At 33.5% G+C, this 25,887-nt stretch overlaps 1 protein-coding gene across 1 annotated transcript in view; it reads left to right on the plus strand.

Moving 5' to 3' along the window:
* The window catches only part of LOC145284012 (uncharacterized), a gene marked incomplete at its 3' end in the record, with an annotated part of 1,050,937 nt that overhangs the window by 878,572 nt on the left and 146,478 nt on the right, over window positions 1-25,887 (plus strand).

The following is a 25,887-nucleotide window of genomic DNA, read 5'->3' on the forward strand; positions in this document are numbered from 1 at the left end:
TGACAAGTCTCTCCAGATTTTCAATATTCTCCACCTCTTTTAATAATCTTTGCATTATCGCAACAGCTGCTTATCATTGATTTTTTTCTGACAATAACCATAATGTATAAAAATTACTTGTTCATATCTTTAGATGGTTTAAGTTAAAGTTATGAACGGGTAATCTTTATCTGTGTATTGAAGCAACTTGTAATGAATTAAGTTAATATACCCAAGCTTGAAATAATAACATATTTAGCTCTACTAACGTATTGAGCACTCTTTTCCTGTTTTTTTTTTTATCAAATATACCTCCGAATATACATATATATATATATATTGAGTTTTGTATATTTAGGCAGAATTTCAATATTCGCGCATATTTTATTGAAGAGGATCTTCGTTCTTCTTTTTTATGATCTTTCTTTCGAATTTTTCTTGTTTTCGTACAGGTATTTTTGTTGTGGGATCCAAAGTTCTTATAAAGTCCCCTAGTTTACCGAACGTTTTCAGTCTCGATTGACCTATTCTAACACGATAAAGGTGAAGAGGAAGGAAAAAAAATTCAAATTAGGCGAAACTACACATAGTAAATTAGTAATAAAAACAGTAAAACGACAGAGAACAAATCAATCAATAAGTAGGATGCACAGGAAGAACAACCCTGACGATGGTCAATCGAGACTGAAAACGTTCGGTAAACTAGGGGACTTTATAAGAACTTTGGATCCCACAACAAAAATACTTGTACGAAAACAAGAAAAATTCGAAAGAAAGATCATAAAAAGAAGAATGAATGAATATATGAATAAAAGTGAGAATCTGTGTGTGAGGACACTCCTCAACCTATATACTCAACAAATTTTTTATCTAAAGACTTTAAATTTGGTACATAGGATATTCAGACATGTGAAAAACTTTTTAATCAATTGTTATCCAGAAAAACTGGCTGCTAAGGAGTCAAAGTTGAAAAATTAGTACGTGCTGGTCGTCAGATTTTTATCTGTTTGCTAACTGTTCCACGAATGTGCATGCGTGAATGGTTCACATGAGAGATTATGTTCAAAATAGATAGGTTTGAAAAAACTTTTTAAAGATATTGTCAAGCTGGCCTAATTGGTATCGTATTTGACTCACTGATTTGAGGTTTTGGTTTCAATCTCAGCCCGAGTATTTTTTTTTTTACTTGCAAGAAATGAACTGTTTAGAAAAAAACATACTACTCGCATGTATATGTTTCAATTTCTGATTAAATAAAAATATGATATTTATGCGTATTTTAGAACTAGGTAACGGCTACGTATGGTACATATATGTCTGGCTTGTTATCATCTAGGCTATATAAAGTGGGCAGTTATTTCATTTTAAAATAACACTAGACACTTTTTTTATAGTAAAGACTTTGTTTATTTACTATATACATTTAAACACAAAATGACGGCGGTGGAGTTTAGTGGCAGAGGGTGGGTCGCAGAATTCTGTGTCAATCTGTCTCACTTCAGTCTCCCTATCTCCCTTTCTTTCTCTCTCCTCTTTTTATTGGTATCACTTAGACCTATTGACCTTTTTCTCGGCAGCTTGTTTATTGCACTTTTGCTGGTTTTGGTCTGACCCATGACCGATTGACGTCATGAATCTAGGTCGTTCTAAATCCCAAGATTTCCCATTGTTTCTCTTTTTGTTTGCCTGGATATAGCTTAGGTCACCTTTTCTAGGTACCGATTCATTGGTCCTTCGATCACCCGGGATTTCCATTGTTTCGTTCCTGCTTGCCTGGATGCAGCCTATTTCCTGGGATTGACCCATTGTTTCTTTGATCATCTGGGATTTCCATTGTGTTCTTTTTGTTTGCCTGGACACAGTGATCGTCCGCACCTCTCCTTAACACTAATATATATATATACATGACTAGATAAATGCTCTTCCTGGGACTGGTATTCTCTTAGTTATTTATAAAATTACTTTCAATTACAAATTTCACTCACTTGGACTTAAAAGTACATTAATTAAGATTGCAAGTTGCATGTTCAATTACTTCAGTGTTTACTTGGCCTTTTGGTCAAGATCAAAGTGTAATATCTGTTCTTCAGTGTTTGCTGTTCCTTTTTTTTTATTTGCCTTTTTCCAAAATTTGTTCCCTTTCCGATGCAGTTTTGATAATTGAATTTACTTAAAAATTTCTGTCTTCGTATGCAAACATAATCTAAGTAACTTTTTTTAGTGTCTTATAATTTTGAACAATTTTATTCAATATGTCTGTATTTACAAAAAAAAAAAATAAATAAATATCAGGCTTCATAAAAAGTTTTTGAAAATGTTTTTGAATAATTGTCTAAAACTCATGTTCTATTGACTCAAAAGTTGTGAAGTTATTAAAAAAAATTGTCCAAAGAAAATAACTCCGAATATACTTTACCAAAAAACCTAATTCGCCGTTTTGTACCACTTATCTGTTGAAGTGACCCATTGTTCCTTTCTCGTATCGTTATTTTCATGGAAAGTGTTCGACTGAGCTTCAGTCTATGGTCCCCCCTCGTCAAACTTTCACAAGAAACATTTGTCTAGCTGAAAACACTATCAATAATTCCCCCCACTCTTTATCTGTGCCTAAACCTAAACATAGATCCATGAACAAAGCTTCTTTCTTAGAACTGCACGCCTGTGGAATTGGCTTCCGTTTTCCTGCTTTCCAGCTGACTACAATATGGTTGTCTTCAAGTCTAACGTAAACAAGTTCTTGATGAGCCGTTCCATATAAGTTAATAAATTTACCGAATTTTTCATTACTAATGATTACTATATTTTCCAATTTCTACTGTACACTCTTTAAACCTTATCCTTGAGTGGTCCCTTGGCCTTGATAATGTGGTGATACCTGTGTAATAAAAATAAAAAAATTTGAAGATATAAAGAATAAATCTTTTTTCAAAATATACTTTGCATTAAATAACCCGAAAATGGTTTAACACAAAGCAACCAAACCGAATTTGATAAAAAGAAAATCCATTACATGATTTTGATTCTAAAAATGTCTTAAATCGAAGACTTAAGCTTAATTGAACTTTCGGGAATCTTGCTGAATTGCGTCCGAATAAATAACATTTAATATGCCTCTGAAAAACTTTAAAGAAACTTACGGTCCTGGATATGACCTTAAACTATATCCGATGGTGAGGCACCAGCATTGCTCTCAGGTTCACTCTAACCTGGAGTGGTAGTACCTGTTAGGGTCCCAACTACGGGTTAAATAGAAGCGAACTTAAAAAACAAACAAATATATTCTATTAAAAAAAAATTTTTTTTTAAATTTCATGTGGGAAATTGTAACTACACTCATTTACCACATTAGTTCTTATTAAGGACGCAACATGAACGAAAGCATTGATGACCACTGTAGATACTGTAAATAAGTGTGTTGGAAAAATGTAGCCAACTATCTGGCAGCTTGGCATTGCCCGGTTGTACAATACCCTTAAACATGATATTTTAATTTATGCAGATTGCGTACATATTATTATAAATTCAATCCTCTATTGATCATTATATACTAGCGAGGGTACCCAGCATTGCCAGGGTGTTTTGAGGTGTAAAAGAAAAAAAAGTGTTAGTAGGCGGGCAGCTCGGACCCATGACACAGTGACACGAAGACGGAAAAGAAAGTGAAAGAAAGCGCTACGAGGCCATAGGAAATGAAAAACGTTCAAATTTAGTGGTGTCAATCAAAAAGTTGACTTGCTAAGTGAATACACAGGTGCAGATATACGCGTTGGCTGAAGGCCAGTTCAGCTTTCTGCTGTTTCATTTATTTGTTTCCCCACGATGTTGGGGAAACCAATCTCCCCCGATAAAGGGGGAGCTCTCTAATAAATAGCAATTGTCTGATATGAAGGGTTTTCCCCCCACGTTGATCAAAGCTGATTGCCTTCAAGACGTGCCAGCCATGAAGGCCTGCGAGTTGATTTGATTCAATTTGATTTCGAATTATTTATATGTAAAAGACAAATAAACACTGGAAACCAGTTTTTTGTTTTTTTTAAAACTCGCTCAAAAATAAATGTAGAGATGACGCCCGTTCGCAAATCGTAGATATTATAATCTAGGGAGTATATAAAAAATTCTATAATATAGTACTGGAAAAAGACCGTGCTGGACATACAGAAACGCACACCTCTTTTGCCTTTTAATGCACGACATTATCATTATTATTTTTTTTTTTTTTTCGCAAATTCCGTCTGTGTTTGTTTATAATATGATGTCAGCTGATATTTGGGCTTGACAATGAATGCCCTGGAAAAGTCACTTCTCATTAATGTTTAGTTTTAAAATATGTATACTAAGAAATGATTTGCGGTGATTTTAAATGATACGTTCTTTATCGAAAATTTAACTTATTAATAAAAATTTTTTAAATAAAATGATGAGGTACGCCTGGGCTTGAACCGTGGATCATTTGATCTGTTGTCGAATGCTCTACCACTGTGCTATATCTCCAGATTACAATAAATCTGTTTTAATTGAGAAGAAATGATTTGCTTGAATTTTATTATCTCCCTTTGCTGGTGTAACGTAAAATATTCCCTTATAAAAATTATTCTTTTTTATATATAAGGAAGAAAAGCTATTTTTAGAATCGGATTTGTGATACTTGTCGGATGAATTTCTGTACAAAACATATCCAAGAACACTGCCAAACACATAAATTAGGTTTGTGTGAAATTTGTAAAAGATAGACTCAGCCGTTTCGGAACATAAGGGGAAGGAATTCAGAAACACTCACACATATAAAGTAATTTAAAGATTACGGTATCCCTTTTTTAAATTAAGGACACATTCTAATGAAAGCATTGGTCTGATAAACATTATAGATATAAAAAATAAGTTTGTTAGAAAAATGTAGCCAAAAAACTTGTCATAAAATATTTTATCATCTCAGTTATTGAAAGATGCCAGAGATCATAATGCTGCACTTATGCAACGTATTCAAGAAATTACCTCCAATACTGTTATATGCTTCAAATACAAGCCGAACCAAAGCCAATGTTTTGCTTGCTCTTTAGCAAAAAGCTTTGATGTAATGCTGCCGGTGGACATCAAAGAGATTAAAGGAAGTAACATTATTCGTCTAATGCACCATTTTACCTGAATGAGTGTCACATCTGTACATTAAGAAAATTATTTAACCATTTCTCAGGTGTGTGTTGATGTGTATGAGATTCTCGGTTCTGAACGACTTGCACATCATTTTTTTTTACTATCACGTGTTGGAATAAAAATCGTAATAGCATAAAGTACTAAAACCAACTTTAAAAAATAATTACGTTACGAAATTAAATCCATTACTTCATAAACATATTTTTTTTTTTTTTTTTTTTTACAAAGGCATCACCACATTATCAAGGCCCAGAGGCCACTCAAGGATAAGGGTTAAAGAGTGTACAGTAGAAGTTGGTCAATATAGTAATCATTAGTAATGAAAATTTGGTAAATTTAATAACTTATATGGAACGGCTCATCAAGAACTTATTTACTTTAGACTTGAACAAAACCATATTGTAGTCAGCCGGAAAGCAGGAAAACGGAAGACAATTCCACAGGCGTGCAGTTCTAAGAAAGAAGCTTTGTTCATGGAATCTACGTTTAGGTTTAGGCACAGATAAAGAGTCGGGGAAGTTATTGATAGTGTTTACAGCTAGACGAGTGTTTCTTGTGAAAGTTTGGCGAGGGGGGACCATAGATTGAAGCTCAGTTGAACACTTTCCATGAAAATAACGATACATCAGAGACAAACTCGCAACATCTCTTCTGTGAGATAGAGGTTGCAAGGAGGAGAAAAGGACATCTCCTACGAGGCTACGAAGTCTATTTTGAACTCTATCAAGGCAGGACAAGTTCTTTCTAGCAGCTCCTGCCCAGATGTGGCAACAGTATTCCATCCTTGGACGTACCTGGCTCTTATATAGATAGAGAATAGCATCAGCAGTGAGATATCTACTGGATCGATAGAAAGATCCCACCATTTTTCCAGCGGCCTTGGCAACAGATTTGATATACGTGTTCCATTTAAGATCAGGAGTAATGGTCAAGCCCAGAAGCTTGTCAAAACTTGAGGCCTCCTGAAGACGAGAGCCATTCATTTCAATTGATGACAAATGTGGATTAGAATGTTGATGATGTAACCATTTTGATCTTTTGTAATAATTGAAAAAAAAAATTATTTCGTGGTCATTCAAAATTTTTAAACGAATTTAAAAGCAGTTAAATTATTGAATACTCTTGATTTTAATATATAAAGATTTGATTTTTTAAAGAGTGAGAGTTTTGAAGCTATTTATGTAAAAATATTTTATAACTTGAATTAAAACATCCCCAACAAAAGATTAAATAGATGTCTGTTGATGTGCGTAGACTTCTCGTCTCTGCATGACTTGCACAACACGGAACCTATGAGGAAGAACTCACACATGCACAATAATTTCGATTTGCGATACTTATTGGATAAATTTCTGTAGAAAACATATCTAAGAACACTGCCAGACATGTAAATTAGGTTTGTGTGAAATTTGCAAAAGATAGGCTTTTGAAGAGTTTTTTTTTTTTTAAAGATTGAGTTTTTAAGCCAGTTATGTAAAAATATTTTATAGCTAGAATTAAAACATTCCTTGAAAAAAGATTAAATAAATGTCTGTTGATGTGCATGAGCTTCTCGTCTCTGCGTGACTTGCACACCATTTATTATTATCATCTATATAGGCAGCGGCCCTGATGTTTTAATAGCGTCAGCGACCGCCGCTCTCCAAATTGTACAGCTATGATAATATCAGAAAGACAAGTAAAAACGGTAGTTTCCCGTGGCTTTCCGTCTTGATTCAGGGGTGTATCCCCCCCCCCACCTACCTAAGTTAAAACGCGCCTCCAGATACAAATCTGGAAATTTCTATAGCACGATACATACAGCACGTAGTCTTCGCACATGGTTACCCATTTGGTACTGGCCAGCCTAATCGCTGCTTAACTTTGGTGATCTGGCGAGAACCGGTGTGTCAACGTTTCAATATCTATAATGTTCATCAGACCAATGCTTTCATTCGTGTTGTGTCCTTAAAAAAGGGATATCGCAATCTAGACTATTATATAAAGGTTACTTTGTGTTTGAGTTCCTTCCTCATAGGTTCCGAAACGGTTGAGCATATCTTTTGAAAATTTCACACAAATTTAATTTATATGTCTGGCAGTGTTCTTAGATATGTTTTGTACAGAAATTCTTCCAATATATATCGCAAATCGAAATAATCCGATCCTAAAAATAGCTTTTCTCCCTTGTATATAAAAAAATAATAATTTTTACAAGGGAATATTTTGCGTTACACCGGCAAAGGGAGATAATAAAATTCAAGCAAAGCATTTCTTCTCAATTAAAAGAGATTTATTGTAATCTGGAGATAAAACTTAGTTGTAGAGCATTCGAAGATCGAATGATCCACGGTTCAAGCCAGGGTGTATCTCACCATTTTATTTTAATTTGTTCTTATTAATAGGTTAAATTTTCGATAAAGAAAGAACGTACCATTTAAAATCGCCGCAAATCATTTATCCGTTTGCATATTTGAAAACTAAACATTACTCAAAAGTGACTTTTCCAGGGCATTCATCGTCAAGCCTAAATATCAGCTGACGTTATATTGTAAACAAACACAGACGGAATTTGATGAACGACATTATCTTTATTTTTAAAAAAAAATTTTTTTTTTTTTTTTTTTGCCAATTAGTCCACCGGGCAACGTAAAAAAGATTAAATAGATGTCTGTTGATGTGCGTGAGCTTCTCGCGTCTACGTGACTTGCACATAACTTCTTATCATCATCTGTGTAGGCCGAAAAAGCCTTTGCTGGATATAAAGAATTGCGCACCCCTTTTGCCTTATATATATAGATTACGCAGAATAATTTGCCTGGTAGACTAATTCGCGAAAAGACTTTAAAAAAAATAATAATGATAATGTCGTGCATCTAATTCTGTCTGTGTTTGTTTTTTTTTTGTTTTTTTATTACATTTTCACCCCAAACAAGGCACATTGCCACTTTGGTGTAGGGGGCTACTATCAGGGGTAGCAACTACTGGGGTACTATGTAGGGATTTGGCCAGCAAGATGTTGGTTCACATTGCACTTGAACTTCTGCATGTCAGTACAGTTGGGGAAGCCGGGACCTGGAATGGAATTCCAGAGTCTAGCGGTTCTGGGGAAGAAATTACTAGAGTAGAAAGATCTTTTACATCTAGGGATCTCTACTGTGTGGGAGTGGGATTTTGCAGCTTGTTAGGTCTGTCGAGGGTGTTCACGTCGTGGGGCCACAAGTGCTTACAGTTCGTCAGAGCATTCACCATTAAAATACTTGTAGAACAGGCAGAGGGATGCAACGTTTCGTCGATGGGACAGAGGCTGAAGCTTAGATGCCAGTTCAGGGCCTATCAGATTTGCGACTCTCTTTTGAACCTTGTCAAGGAGCGAGAGACTAGTAGCCGATGCACCAGCCCAAATATGACAGCAATACTCTATATATGGGCGAATGGTTGCCTTATAGAGGTACAGGATACTTTCGGGCGTTACTAGTTTTCTAGCATGGATGCCCACCTTCCTTGCAGCTGCCCTGGCAATGCCCTCGATGTAATTGTTCCAACTCATGTTTCCTGTGAAAATTTAACTTATTAATAAAATTTTTTTAAGTAAAATGATGAGGTAAACCTGGGCTTGAACCGTGGATCATTTGATCTGTTATCGAATGCTCTACCACTGTGCTATATCTCCAGATTACAATAAATCTGTTTTAATTAAGAAGAAATGATTTGCTTGAATTTTATTATCTCCCTTTGCCGGTGTAACGTAAAATATTCCCTAATAAAAATTATTCTTTTTTATATATAAGGGAGAAAGGCTATTTTTAGGATCGGATTTGTGATACTTATCGGATGAATTTCTAAAACAAAACATGTCTAAGAACACTGCCAAACACATAAATTAGGTTTGTGTGAAATTTTCAAAAGATAGACTTAGCCGTTTCGGAACCTAGGGGGAAGGAATTCACACACACTCATACATATAAAGTAATTTAAAGATTACGATATCCCTTTCATGTTTTAACAGCGTCAGCAACCACAGCTGTCCAAATCGCAGAGCCATGGTAATCTCGGAAAGACATGTAAAGACGGTAGTTCCCATTGCTTTCCTTCTTGATTCGAAGATTTATCTCCCTCCCCCGGCTCTGAGAGTTTAACGAGCCTAATCTGGAAATTTCTATGACAACACGGTACATACAGCACCCAGTCTTCCCAAATGGTCACCCATCTGGTACTGATCAGGCTCATCGTTGCTTAACTTCGGTGATCTGGCGAGAACCGGTGTGTCAACATGGTTGTGTCGTATATACACATATGATGATGATTGCAACGTCTTGTCAGACGAGTGCCACTCCCTCAGACATTTAAAATCCATGAGCCCAAATGCCTGTGGGAGTATCTATACAAAGATGATGTTACAGAGTCTTAGCTTTGTACGACAGCTAAGTCTCTCTCTCGGTTCAAAATGTTGAGATCCAGCAACAAGCAAGAGCAAGATAGCCAGCAACAAATTAAACTGCAGACCAGCTTAATGCGGGTACTGGTCTCCCGCTTTATGGTTTTTTAAATCAGATTTGCTTCTCCTAGAAAGGTTCCACCCCAAGACATATATACATACACACAAATATACACAGTGCTAGTTGGCCGTTGACCCCGAAAAAGGGTTCATTCGCTCTTTGGAAGGTCTTGTTTTTAATCCTTCAGGGAGACTAGCCGCCTTCCTTGCCAAAGAAATCTGGTGGGGGAACCAGTTTAGTCGCCAGTGACCCGACCATGAGGCAGGTAGTACTGGGTTAATTGGTACCACTAGCATATGACATGACCTGACCACAATATAATATACACATATACATGCATACGTATATATATATATATACATATATATATACACACATAAACACAATATATATATATATATATATATATATATATATATATATACATACATACACACAAACAAACACATATATACACCAATGCTCAAAGAAAAAGAAAACAACGACAATCGCTCCTGATGATAATCGGATGCATTGATAGAAAGCACTTGAGTAGAATATGGCTGAACAACAACTTTTGGGCGCATTTTATACAGCGTGCCAGCTGAAATTAAAAAAAAACACTTGGCGAATGGAAAAGATATCCAGAAAAATTGGGGAAAAAGCTTGAATAATGATTTGCTGCCAATAATAATATAAAGCTGAATGTCTGTGTGCGTGTGTGTGTCTTTGGTTTCTCTCTTTTTTTTTTTTTTTTCATTTTTCTTAAACTTTTTCTTCTAGGGGATGGGACATCCAACCAGATGTCTGACATTTACCCCTATTTTAGTGAGTCCAACCAAGAGATCTTTTCAGGATTCTAGCCGTCCCTTTCAGTGCAATCGTTTGTATTTCACTTGCACTTGGTTCACCGGGTATGCTTGCTATGTACTTTTTAAAGTTCTTTTTCATAAGCCCAGTTGCTCCTATGATGACTGGTATAATTGAAACGTCTTTTAATTTCCAATTTCGTTTCATATCATACATAAGTCCTTGATACTTTGTTATCTTTTCCCTCTCAGCTCTGTTAAGCCCTGTATCATTGGGTACACTGACCTCTATTACGGTCGCTTTTTTGTTTGCTCTGTCCCAAATCACTATATCTGGTTTAACAGCTGCGTTTTCTAGATATGTAGCAGTAGGGATTATGTAGTCATAGTGAAATAGTTGTCATTCTCAACTGTTCGTTTCTTTGGTCACGAATAGACTCCTATATGGTTGACTATTTTAAAAAACTGATTACATATAATGATAGAAGATGTTATCGAGACACAGGAATGGGTATGTTTGATCTGGCAGAACGGTGGTTAATTAAAATTGTGGGGTCTGCGTTCGAGCCTGGTCCACAAAGTATAGAAATAAAAAAAATTTAAAAAATTAAAAAAAAAAAGTTTACAAGTGTTTTTGATATAGATGTACATAATAATATTTTGATAAGTATGTTTTAACTTAAATAGGGAAGGTATAATAAAATTGTGGGGTCTGCGTTCGCGCCTGGTCTCCATAGAATGGAAATAGGAACAAACTTTAGTAAAGACTTTTCATATCTATCTGCGTAAATATACTTTGATAATTATGTTTCAGTTTGAAGAAATATGGTATAATAAAATCATGCGGTGTTCGTTCACACCTGACCTCCATAGAATGGAAATATGTCACAAAGTTTAACAAGGTTTTTTAATATAGATCCACAGGATATTGCGATAAGTGTTTCAGTGTGAACATGTATGGTATAATAAATTATGGGGTTTATCTATTTTATTTTTATTTTCATCATATTTTGCTTTGGTTTTGATACCCCCAAATTCGAAGCTATCTCTTTACATCCTTTCCTTTTCATAACCTATCATACTTTCCTAAATCAGAGTCCATTATCTGTAGGCTGTTTTTGAACCCAGTTAACGACGAGTACTTTTGCTAGTATATATATATATATATATATATATATATATATATATATATATATATTTAAAGGAGATTAGAACAATGATGTTTCGAAATTCCGTAAACTCGGCCCCGTCGAGTTGACGGATAATACTTGCAAGGACGAGGCTAAAATGCAAAGACGTCTACTTGCATTATTTAAAAAGAAGGTTTTTTGCAAGGACGTCTATGACAGGATTAGGCCCTCTGGGTCACAACGTCCCAGAATGATGGTCTCCCCAAAATCTATAAGCAAGGTGTTCCACTGAGACCTATTTTATCAATTGTTGGTTCAGCACAACATTCTTTGGCTCAGTGGCTTGTGGAAATTCTGCAACCTGTGCGCGAGTTATACACCACGCATTGTATCCCTGATTCTTTTCGGTTCGTTGATTGTGTACGTGGGCTGGATTCAAATGCAGAGACGTCTTTTGTGTGCTCATTTGATGTCTCTAGTCTCTTTACCAACATACCGTTGGATGAGACTATACGCATATGTACCGACGCTCTCTATGATGGTCGCCTGACTGCTCCACGGTTTTCTAAAGAGATCCTTATTGAACTCATTTTAATGTGCATTAAATCCGTGGAGTTTAGTTTTTGTGATATTACGTACTGTCAGGTTGACGGGGTTTCAATGGGGAGTCCGTTGGCCCCAACTTTAGCGGATATTTTCGTCGGGTACCATGAATCCGTTATGTTTAATTCTACAACTAAACCCACTGCATATTTCAGATATGTTGACGACACTTTTGCTATTTTTCCATCGCAAAGTGAAGCGTCGATATTTTTTAATAGGTTGAATTCCTTACATGGGGCTCTTAAGTTCACTATGGAAAGTGAGAAGGACAATTCGCTTCCTTTCTTCGATGTTCTTGTTGAACGCTCAAGGAAGGGGGGGGGGCTTTCTCACTACAATTTATAGAAAGCCGACATTTACTGGCCTATATGTGAACTGGTTGTCTTTTGTATCAAAATCACGTAAGGTCGGCTTAATTAATACTTTGGTACATAGAGCACTCATGATGTGTTCCTCTAACAGATTAGACGCCGAACTCGATAAGATCAGGGAAATATTCATCAATAATGGTTATCCTGTTGACCTTATTGATGACTGTATTTTCAAAAAGGTTGCGGATTTTAAATCCCCTAAAAAGTTTGGACCCTTGAAATGCCCGGTTTAAAATTACCGTGGATTGGGGAAAAGAGTAATAGACTTTCCAAACAGATTCGCAGAAGTATTTACGACTGCTTTAATTCTGTGTTCTTGCGTTTGGTATATACTACGAGACCTGCTTTTCCGTCTTTCTGCAAGGATAGTTTGCCTTACATCCAAAATAGTAATATTGTATTTCAATTCAAATGCCAGTGCGATGCTGGTTATGTTGGGCGAACATCCTTGCACATTTTGACTCGTATAAACCAGCATGTTCCATCGAAGATCAGACAAGGGAGGATGGGGTCTGGTGGTCTCCCTCCTTCTGCAGCCTTGGACTCTGCTATTGGCCAGCATTTGGTTGACAACCCGTGCTGTGCCGATAGATATAAAATAGATTGGTTCGAGGTGCTACATAGAGCGGACTCCAAAAACCATTTAAAGATTTTGGAGTCTGTCTCTATTGCGGTGCGTCAACCTTCTTTGTGCCGGCAAACAGAAACATCAAACGCATTGTTTCTCTTTGGGGAACTTTGAATCTTTTCTCCCGCTTTTTTTCTTCTTTTTTTTTTCCTCCCTCGTTGTGCCAATATTTTAATCGTTTTTAAACGTTAATAAATTTATTTTAGTGTCCCCGTACTTTTGGCACATTTAATAAGTTCCCCATTAGAACTCTTTATTTTTCGACACTATTATTTTGTACGCTATCGATTTTCTCCTGACGAGAAGAGCTCTCGAGAAACTTCCGCTTATTATATTTAAAACTATATATAAATTCCGTACCTCTAAACATTTATATATATATATATATATATATATATATATATATATATATATATATATATATACACACAAACAAATTACGGAATTAAATCCTAAAATCCATTTTTATTTCTTCATAAAAATATGAGCCATTTTAATCCTTTTTTTTAATAATTGAAAAATAAAAAACCCCGAAAAAAACAATGAATAAATAAATTATATTGTGGTCATTCAAAATTTTTAAAGGAATTTAGAAGCATTTAAATTGTTGAATAGAAATATACTTTTGTATTATTTTGATTCTTTGGACTACTGTTCTCATCTTGAGTGTTGTTTTCCTAATGTTTCGGTCGCTGTAACCTACGACCTTCTTCAGGCGTATCTTGTCGTACTCGGGAATGTTTCTGTCGAATTCGTGAATTTCCACGGAATTTCGAGCGGAACCAATCCTCATCTCAAAAATTCAGAAACGTAATATACTTTTGATTTTAATATACAAAGATTTGCTTTTTAAAGAATTGAGTGTTTTAAAGCTTTTTTTTTTTTTTACATCAAATTGTCTTATAACTAGAATTAAATCATTACCCGAAAAATATTAAATAGATAATTGATTCCAATTGTTATAAATCGATAATTAATGAGTAAATGGTATCGAAAAATTAATTTTAACTTTTAAACTTCTATTTATCTTTTTCAAATAATTTAGTAAAAAAAAAAGAAACATATAAAAAAGTAAACAAAAACTTTGAAAAAAATGTCGATAAAGTTATCTCCCTTCAACCCTAATCCGACATCTCAACCAAAATTCTATCTCCCTTCTACATTCATTTAGATACCTCGCGTAACGAAGTTTGCACGATTATCTCCTGTGTAGATATATTTGAACTTAACCTTATATCCCCTGTTACGTAAATCAGTAACCATTGTTTTAATATCCTTTAAACGATTTCTGGTAAATTGACACTTCCAGTTAATAGTATAGAAAAAGATGAAAGTCGAAAAACTTTGCTAAAATGTTGGTCGATAAAGTTCGTCTAAAGCGGTGGTTCCCAACCTATTTTGGGCCATGCCCCACCTAGGCATTTCTAAAGTCCTGATCCCACCCATACTACTACTATGTGCATATATATATATATATATATATATATATATATATATATATATATATATATATATATATATATATATATATATATATACTTAAATCATTCGTTGACATCTATGCTGATGACACAACCATCTACGGCAACACATCAAAGGCTGTAAATGACAAAGTTCTCTCTGATTCTCTCTCCTCTGATCTCGAGCGCGTGGTTCAGTGGGGGAAGATGTGGCTAGTTACCTTTAATGCATCCAAAACCAAACTCCTATCCTTACATCATCAACGCTCTGATCCCCAGCTGGCATCAATTATGATGGATGGCTCTCGTCTGGGTGAGGCTCCGTGTTTTGACAAGCTTCTGGGTTTGACCTTTACTCCTGATCTGAAATGGAACACGTACATCAAGTCTGTTGCCAAGGTCGCTGGAAAGATGGTGGGATCCTTCTACCGCTCCAGAAGATATCTCACTACTGATGCAATTCTCTATCTATATAAAAGCCAAGTACGTCCAAGGATGGAATACTGTTGCCATATCTGGGCAGGAGCTGCTAAAAACAGCCTATCCTGCCTTGACAGAGTACAAAATAGACTCCGTGGCTTAGTGGGGGATGCCCTTTTCTCTACCCTGCAACCTCTCTCCCACAGAAGAGATGTTGCGAGCCTGTCCTTGTTTTATCGTTATTTCCATGGCAGATGCTCGTCTGAACTCCAATCTCTGGTCCCCCCTCGCCAATCTTTCACGAAAAACACCCGTCTAGCTGAATCCACTGTGAAAAATTTCCCCCACTCTATATCTGTGCCTAAATCAAAACGTGGATTCCATGAACAAAGCTTCTTTCTTAAAACTGCACGCCTGTGGAACTCTGTTCCGTCTGCCTGCTTCCCTCCGGACTACAACTTAGATGTCTTCAAGTCCAATGATAACAAATTCCTAATAAACCGCCCCCTTAAGTAAACACTTCAGCAAATCTCCTCACTAACTTAATGTACTTGCAATAACCCTTATCCCTGAGTGGCTTCCGGGCCTTGATAAGTGGTGATCACTGTGTAATATATATATATATATATATATATATATATATATATATATATATATATATATATATATATATATATAATTTAAAGGAGATTAGAACAATAGTCTAAAGAGCTGAGTGTATTTTAATGTAATAGTGAAATTACTAGTTTAATTAAAATACAGGAAAGAAAAAGTGCTCGTTGTAATTTAGATATATAATAAGCTCGATAGGTAAATATCCTAGAGCTAATTCAATATTAAGTAATGTGATTGATAATTTAAAAGTTAAAAATCAAATTATAATTAAATTAAAAATCCGTTTCATAAGAAGGAACAACAACAAAATCAATTATCTTTACGATCGTTTCAGAAAACAGTGTTTTTTTTTTATTGTGGTAGACATCAAGTTACGGACAATAATTATTACATATAGTTTTTTAATAAACAAGGTCTCCTCGTCAGCAAATTTTGAAGGGTTTTTATTAAATTTAAAAGACACCATAAATAACTTAGCATTAAAAGTAAGGCAGATGTATCTTTTAATTTTTCGTCTTTTGAAATCAGGAACTATGGTTAAAATACTCATATAGATGTTTACTATAGCTTTTCACCTTATTGAATTGTGTATATATATATATATATATATATATATATATATATATATATATATATATATATACACACACACACATGCGTACAGAAGCATCAGCAGTAGTAGTAGTAATAGTAGTAGCAGAACTACTACTATTACTTCTACTACTTGCATATATATATATATATATATATATATATATATATATATATATATATATATATATATATATATATATATATCGCACACACATACACGGCTGGACGCTCCCCTTAATACAAAGATTCACTATGAAACAATTCACTGTTAATATTATTATTATTATAATAATAATAATAATAATAATAATAATAATAATAATAATAATGATGATGATGATGAAGAAAATAACTCATTCTCAAATTGCCCTATAGTCTTTGGTATAGTAAGCCCAAGGGTGCACGTCCTGCCCATGCCCCACCGGTGAGGCATGCGCCCCACGTTAGGAATGACTGGTCTAAAGTGAGAAGAAAGTTCAGCAATTACTGAGATTATGTTTCTGATTTAGATTGCGTATTCAGAACCTTCTTCTAATTTTCTAATTGGTGATGGGTGGGAATTTAACATCAAACATTAAAAAACATGATTCAAAACTTTATAAGCTCATAAAGCAATTATGTAATAAACGCCGCAATGATATGCTTAACAAAATATTAATCAAAACTATCGAAAACGCTGGTTGTAGTTCGGAACTGAACATTGCTTGAGCACCGAGTTCCCAAAATACTTTGAATAAAGTTGATACTTCCAGTTCAAATATTGCAATGCTCCAATTTAATGCTAATTTTATGACACCCCTAACTCTAACACAAAGGTTAAAATTAGAGGCGTCAACCCAGAAATATGGGAGTATAAATAAACAGAGAGAGAGAGAGAGAGAGAGAGAGAGAGAGAGAGAGAGAGAGAGAGAGAGAGATGGGAAGAGTATATGAAGTTTAGAGAAAAAATACTAAAAAATAAATAAATAAAAATAAATAATTAAAAATAAATGAGAAACATATTCATTGGAAATATAACTAGAATGAAATTATCTTTTATTTGCATATTTAATTGTATTTAAAACTTTTATTTGAATATTCAATTTTATTTAAAAAAATTTTTAATATTTAATTGTATTTCAAAGTTTTTAAAAATATTTCATTGTATTTAAAACTTTTATTTTAATATTTAATTGTATTTAAAACTTTTTTAATATTTAATTGTATTTAAAACTTTTATTTGAATATTCAATTGTATTTCAAATTTTTATTTGAATATTTAATTGTATTTCAAATTTTTATTTGAATATTCAATTGTATTTCAAATTTTTATTTGAATATTTAATTGTATTTCAAATTTTTTTAAATATTTAATTGTATTTCAAATTTTATTTGAATATTCAATTGTATTTCAAACTTTTATTTGAATATTCAATTGTATTTCAAATTTTTTAAAATATTTAATTGTATTTCAAATTTTTTGAAATATTTAATTGTATTTCAAATTTTTAAAAATATTTAATTGTATTTCAAATTTTTAAAAATATTTAATTGTATTTCAAATTTTTAAAAATATTTAATTGTATTTCAAATTTTTTAAAATATTTAATTGTATTTCAAACTTTTAAAAATATTTAATTGTATTTCAAATTTTTAAAAATATTTAATTGTATTTCAAACTTTTTTCTCCTTCTTGTCATTATTTCTTTTGCTGTGTTTCGTAAGTCTAAAAAGAATAAACGGTCTTTTCGCAAAAGGTTCTAGCGCTGTGGGAGGTCATGTTAGTGATGTTCTCGACATATGACCAAACGAAGTAGTTCAGTGGGCTCAGATTGGGGGAAAAGAGAAGGGTACAAAGTCGTAGCATTCCTTCTGAAGTCAAGCCTGGGTCTCTTTGGACGTGAGCCAGCACTAAATCCTGCTGCCACATCTAGGGTCTGCCAGCGGCCACCTGATTGCACCAGGCGATCATCACACTCTTCAGCACATCCAGGTACACTTTGGTGTTGACTTTCAAGCCGACTTTGACGATGTGAGGTGGCATGATGTGGCCCTCACTTGAAACCACACCAAAGACCATAACTGTGGCCGGAAACTCTGTTTTCATCACCCTGGACAGGTCCTTGTTCTTCTTGGCAACAGAGCGATGCATTTTGAGGGTGTTGGCAATGGTCCTGTTGTCATAACTTGGATCGGTAGAGAGTATGAGTTGTACAGCAGTGCATCTCCGATCTTGCTCATTGAACATTGTGTCACTTTCAGACGGCTTTTTTTTTTCTTTTTTTTTTACACAGTGCTCACTACTTATCAAGGCCCGGAAGCCACTCAGGGATAAGGGTTATTGCAAGTACAATATCTTCTATCGCTTTTCGGATTTGTACACAACTGGCCAACTAGTACATAGTCTGCAAAAAAAAAAAAAAAAAAAAGAAAAAAAGAAAACCGGTTTTCATCAAGCAGAAATGGAATCATTTCGTCTTTTCTATGGAGACAATTTTAGCCTTCCATCTTGTATTCAATTTTTCTTCTGATGAGAGCGTATTCTTTATAAAAGATTGAAAAGAAGATTTATGGGTACACGAAGATGATCTGCGTTCTGATTTTGAACACACAGGCGAAAGAAATGATATCAATCATTCTTTGGGTGGAAAAGCAAATGAAATGAGGAAGTATCGAACAGGAGGCAAAACAAAGGGTGAACGTCCATCAAAGATAAAATCTTTGATCTTGCAAAGAACATGTTTAGAGATAAAGGGTGATGAAAGGTCAGATAATGTTCCTTCTAGGAAGGATTACAAAAGTTGTCAGCTCTACTGGAAAGACTATTGGTAATAATAAAAAGCTAGGAGACTCCAGAGTTATATATATATATATATATTATTTTTAAAATGTAATTATCCACTGACACGTGTTTCGTCGTCTACGACTCATCAGAGTGGCTGTATCTGATGAGTCGTAGACGACGAAATACGTGTCAGTGGATAATTACATTTAAAAAATAATATATATATATACCGATCCCCATGTGGGGGTACCAAATTGGTTAAAAGGGAAAATTATTCCCAACTCGCATTTAGGTAAAAATGCACTTTCGTAAATAATTGAATTCATTCAAAACATATCGCTAAACCCAAAACAACATCTATCTATCTCTCTCTCTTTCTCTCTCTCTCTCTCTCTCTCTCTCTCTCTCTCTCTCTCTCTCTCTCTCTATATATATATATATATATATATATATATATATATATATATATATATATATATACTTCAGTATTTAAAATTTTTAAACTTACAATAAAATAAAATTTTAATTGAAATATTAATAAATTAATCCTATCCTGATTAAAATGTTTTAATTTTAGAAATAAAACGTCAGTATATGGGATGAGTTTATATTATGTAACTTATAACTTGGAAAATTTATTGTTCATGGACAAGGAATACACGATAACGCGAATTATTTCCTTATTCTATGAAGTTTTAAAAATTTGTGAATATTATTTATGGTCTTGCTGTTTAGTACAAAAAAATTGAAACATGCAAATATCAGTTTTGATTCTTTATAAAAATCTAGGGGAATATATATATATATATATATATATATATATATATTCCCCTAGATTCATATATATATATATATATATATATATATATATATATATATATATATATATATATATATATAAAGCTGAGTGTGTGTGTGTGTCTGGTCACGAATAGTTTCCTATATGGTTGACTATTTTTAAAAAACTGATTACATATAATGATAGAAGATGTATCGAGACACAGGAATGGGTATGTTTGATCTGGCAGAACGGTGGTTCATTAAAATTGTGAGGTCTGCGTTCGAGTCTGGTTCACAAAGTATGAAAATAAAATATTTAAAAATAAAAAAAAAACGTTTACAAGTGTTTTTGATATAGATGTACATAAGAATACTTTGATAAGTATGTTTTAACTTAAATAGGGATGGTATAATAAAATTGTGGGGTCTGCGTTCGCGCCTGGCCTCCATAGAATGGAAATAGGCACAAACTTTAATAAAGACTTTTCATATCTATCTGCGTAAGTATACTTTGATAATTATGTTTCAGTTTGAAGAACTATGGTATAATAAAATTATGGGATGTTCGTTCGCGCCTGACCTCCATAGAATGGAAATATGTCACAAAGTTTAAAAGGTTTTTTTATATAGATCCACAGAATATTGTGATAAGTGTTTCAGTGTGAACATGTATGGTATAATAAATTATGGGCTTTATCTATTTTATTTTTACTTTCATCATATTTTGCTTTGGTTTTGATACCCCCAAATTCAACCCAAATTTACGACCCTTCCTTTTCATTACCTATCATTCTTTCATAAATCAGAGTCTATTATCTGTAGGCTGTTTTTGAACCCAGTCAACGACGGGTACTTTTGCTAGTATATATATATATATATATATATATATATATATATATATATATACACAGGGTGTCCCAAAAGAAACTGATGATTATATATATATATATATATATATATATATATATATGGAATCATATATATTATTAGTTTTTTTTGGAAAAAGAATTCCAGCAGAGTGCTCAATTAAAAGGAAAATGTAAGAGCGTATTTATATTTTGTGTACAGAAAGTTATTAGTTGAGACAGATCATTGGTACCGTCGGTTTCAAGCCCGATAATAAGGCCCGTTTAAGGTATCCTTATCAAGCTCTCTTCAGCCAATATTCGTTATATATTATATATTATAGTGACGAATATTGGCTGAAGAGAGCTTGATAAGGATACCTTAAACGGGCCTTATTATCGGGCTTGAAACCGACGGTACCAATGATCTGTCTCAACTAACAACTTTCTGTACACAATATATATATATATATATATATTTTTTTTTTTTAACAAAAACCAAGATAAATCATTTTGGAAATTATTTCCTTTATAAGAAAATAAAAAAAAAATAAGGGAAATGGTTTCCATAATGCTTTATTGTTAAAGCGTTTTTTATTCAATAAGTCTGACGAAAGGCTGTTTTTGTGAAAATTTTCAAACGACATAATGTTCGAATTTGTCCGAATAGTCTTGAAACAATTGTAACTAAAGATGAAATACACTATTTGTTGTTATCAATCTATTCCATGATGTCTTCATTTTGTTAAAACAATATATGAATGCTCAATTATGAAATATGATAATTTTGTAGCTTACAGTTTAAGTCATCTTTTTTGGCTTAAAACTTATTGGTAAATGAACGATTACTGAATTTTCAATTATATAAACCCAGTACAATTCGGAATACTATAAATAAGCCTATATATATATATATATATATATATATATATATATATATATATATATATATATATATATATATATATATATATATATATATATATATATATACATACATATGTATATATATATATATATATATATATATGTATATATATATATATATATATATATATATATATATATAACTACTTAATTTACTCACATAAAATTAATATACGAAAGTATAGATTTATGCGTAGACTTTAAGTATTTACTTCAAAAGTGCTCAATACGTAGGTAGAGCCAGTTAGTAAGTTATAAAAATCGCCATATACATTTTATAACTTCCTATATATATATATATATATATATATATATATATACACTTCAGTATTTAAAATTTAAATTTACAATTAAAAAAATTAAATGAAAATATTAATATTAACGGATTAATCCTATCCTGATGATTAATTTTAAAGATAAAGCATCACTATATGAATATTGTGCAAATTATAATGAATATCTGCCCTTTTTTTCTTCAGAGGAAAATAGTTAGGAGAAATATTGCTAGTTAACACAAAAAATTGAAACCTGCAAATATTCATTTTAGTTCTTTATAAATTATTATATGTTCGCAATATTATAAAAAATATTTTGCAAACTAATTTCCTTTGAAGAAAATTCCAAATGTTTGAAACTACATGGAATCGGGAAATAATTTACTTTATCTTGTATTTCTTGCTTATGAACAATAAATTCTGTATGACGTAATTTATATAATTAAACCTCTCATTACATTGAGTTAACCGAAAAACAGAATCAGTCTACAATCGTGATAATTTTTTATTTTTAATTTTATATTTTTTTAATTATCTTATTTATAGGCGAATGTCTATACTTTTTTTTTTATATAAAGGCCTTAAACAGTGGTGAACAATGTAGCCCATTGTGCCGCTGTGCAACTCTTCAGGGGCAAACAGACATCATTACAAGTAGAGGCAATAAAAGATATGAATTCTTACAGTAAAGTAAAAAAAAAATTGAAAACACTTATTAAAAAATGATATTCAAAGAAAAAAAACAGTTTAACTTTTCAGCACATCTCAATTCCAATACTCCACAATTCATGCTATCTTTTAAGCCTTTATGACACGTCAGGGATACATCAACAATAATTCCAGAGTCTGGGAAATTTTTTGAATAGATGATTACCTTGGTTATAGAGACTGAGGTTTGGTTTTATGTAATTTCAGAAAATCCACTCACCCAGGCTTTACATTCTCCATTTGTGAAGGGGTTAGTTTACTGCTGATCGTCTGTCCCTACTGAGGCATGCAGCAGAATTTTCTTGAGTAATTTTTGACAAAGTGCCTACATCTCTTTCAATCCTCACCACCTGACCTTGTGTTACATTTCCCTGCATTGTGGGGGGGGGGGTAAATGAGGAAAGGTTGAATTTATTTGAGCAACGCTAGTAGCATGGACTTGAGACTTTTATTTTTTAGAATCCAAGAAAAATCATTAAAAATTGGGAAACTCTGTAAAATATCTATTTAAAAAGTATGTAAAACAAATCTATAAACATGTTTACATGTTTTTTATTACATTTTCACCCCAAACTAGGCACATTGCCACTTTGATATAGGGGGCTACTATCAGGAGCAGCAACTACTGGGGCACTATGTTGGGATTTGTGCAAGAAGATGTCGATTCACATTACACTTGAACTTCTGCATGTCAGTACGGTTGGGGAAGCAGGGGCCTGGAATGGAATTCCAAAGTCTAGCGGTTCTGGGGAAGAAACTACTGGAGTAGAAAGATCTTTTGCATCTAGGGATCTTTACTGCGTGGGGGTGGGATTTAGCTGCCTATCGGGTTTGTCGAGGGTGTCTACGTCATGGGGGCACACGTGTCTGCAGTTCGTCAGTGCATTCACCATTAAAATACTTGTAGAACAGGCAGAGGGATGCAACATTTCGTCGATGGGACAGAGGCTGAAGCTTAGATGCCAGTTCATTTTGCTAGAAACCATTGGATAGCTAAATGCGAAATAGAAAACGGGGATTCTCAGCTGTCTACCATGTAGCTGTTTCGAAGATTTATATATATACTTCAGTATTTAAAATTTATAATTTTACCATTTAAAAAAAATTGAATGAAAATATTAACATTAATAGATTAGTAATAATTAATATTAACATCAATAGATTAGTAATAATTAATATTAACATCAATAGATTAGTAATAATTAATATTAACATCAATAGATTAGTAATAATTAATTTAACACCCTCTTATACAAAAGAAACACCACTACTAGATAGTTTGTAAAATTTTTATTAAAAAAAGTTATTTGATCCAGATGTAGAAATTTCGTCCATAAACTGACATGAAGAGACACCCTCAAAGTTTAGTAAAGAATTTTGTTGAGGGTGAAGATTTGTTTCAGCTTACCTTTAAGAATGTGGGAGAGTGGAAAGAGATTAGCTAAAATAACGAATGGTCGAGATAATAAAGATTTCATTTTGTTGCATTCAAGTATAAAAATAAAATTATAAAAAGATGGATTTGCACTAAAACGATGGAATTAGAATCAATGCAAAAGACTTGTCGCAGAGTGGGGGGGAGGATGCCCTTTTCTCTTCCCTGCAACCTCTTTCCCACAGAAGGGACGTCGCGAGTCTGTCTTTGTTATATCGTTACTTTCATGGAAAGTGCTCGTCTGAGCTCTAATCTCTGGTTCCCCCCTCGCCAATCTTTTCTTGATAAACACCCATCTATCCGAAACTATTGTCAATAACTTTTCCCCCTCTTTAACTGTGCCTAAATCAAAACGTAGATTCCATGAACAATGTTTCTCTCTTAGAACTGCACGCTTGTGGAACTCTCTTCCGTTTGCCTGCTTCCCAGCTGACTACAACTTGGTTGTTTTCAAGTCCAACATAAACAAATTCTTGATGAACCGCCCTCTTAAGTAATCCAATCTACCAAATTTCAATTAATAACGACTACAACGGTATTATCCCATTGATTACTGTACTCTCAATAACCCTTATCCTCGAGTGGCCTCAGGACCTTGATAAGTGGTGACTTCTATGTAAAAAAACAAAAAAATAGAAAAATTATTCCAAGACAAAGAATCGGAACCTTAATTATTCACGAAATGTTTGAATGAAAGCTAATACATACACGTGAAAACTTGAATGGATTCCAGGCTCAAAACATGCTTTAGGTGGCCTTATTGAGAGTGAAGTCCCCGCTAGCAAGATTTCAGATCAGAGATTTGAGCCCCAGGTTTCTCTTCCATTCCATAAATAATAAAATAGAAATAGCTACTAACTATATTCGATTAAATTACTTTCATAGAGACTAATAATCCCCTCCAAGATGGAACTCATTGACTTTGGTTAGCAAATGTCTTTTTTTTTTATTAACCTATTCCAGTTGATAATTGAAATGAAAATAATTCCGTTTGTATTCAGGTTAGTTCTTAGTAAAATTTAATCTCTTTGTGTGTGTGTGTGTGTGTGTGTGAGAGAGAGAGAGAGAGAGAGAGAGAGAGAGAGAGAGAGAGAGAGAGAGTTCTTTCCCTATGGGCTCCTAAACGGCTGGGCCGATTTAAAAAAAAAATTTCAAACAAATATACTTCATGTGCCTGGCAGTGTTCTTAGATAGGCTTGGTATTGGAATGTCTTTGATAAGTATCCATAATCAAAATACTATGATGAGAAAGTAACAGGCGATTGTGACCAAAGTTAACGCCTTGTACAACCTAACATTGCAAGTGCATTTGCAGAAGCAAAAAAAGCTCTGCATATACAATAAACAGTAGATTCTTTGATATGACAGGGGTGCGTTCGAAATAAATGCTTCTGTTTGAAGCACAACTGAACTATGATGCTTGACTCTGGCATTTTAAACTTTGATCCAAGCCATTATATATAAAAGTAATTTTATAAAATCAGTATTAGGTTCTCTACAGTGCAATGTAGATTACAATGTATTGTGTACTAGTGTACTAAGTCACTGTAGGGAGACATGTGAAGCTTCTTTTCAGTGCACCGTGGAGGGCCCCCAACTAGAGATGGAAACCAAAACTGAAAGACAGTGAGTCAAGTACCAGAACCATTAGGCCAGCTTGACACGATCTTACAAAGTGTTTTCAAACCTACTCGTCCTAAACATAAGTAATCTGTCATGTGACCCATTCATGCATGCACATTCCTAGAACAGCAAATAGATAAAAATCCAGCGACCCCAAATACCAATATTTTTAATTTTGACTCATTAGCAACCCGTTTTTCTGGATGAAAACTGATTAAAAAATTTTCCACGTGTCTGAAAGCCCTATATATCAAATTTAAAGTCTGTAGATGAAAAAATTTTTTAAGCATTTAGGTTGAGAAGTGTCCTCACA

This window comes from Euprymna scolopes, chromosome 8, assembly GCF_053919585.1.
Source record: "Euprymna scolopes isolate OS-2025 chromosome 8, ASM5391958v1, whole genome shotgun sequence".
Classification (NCBI taxonomy): domain Eukaryota; kingdom Metazoa; phylum Mollusca; class Cephalopoda; order Sepiida; family Sepiolidae; genus Euprymna; species Euprymna scolopes.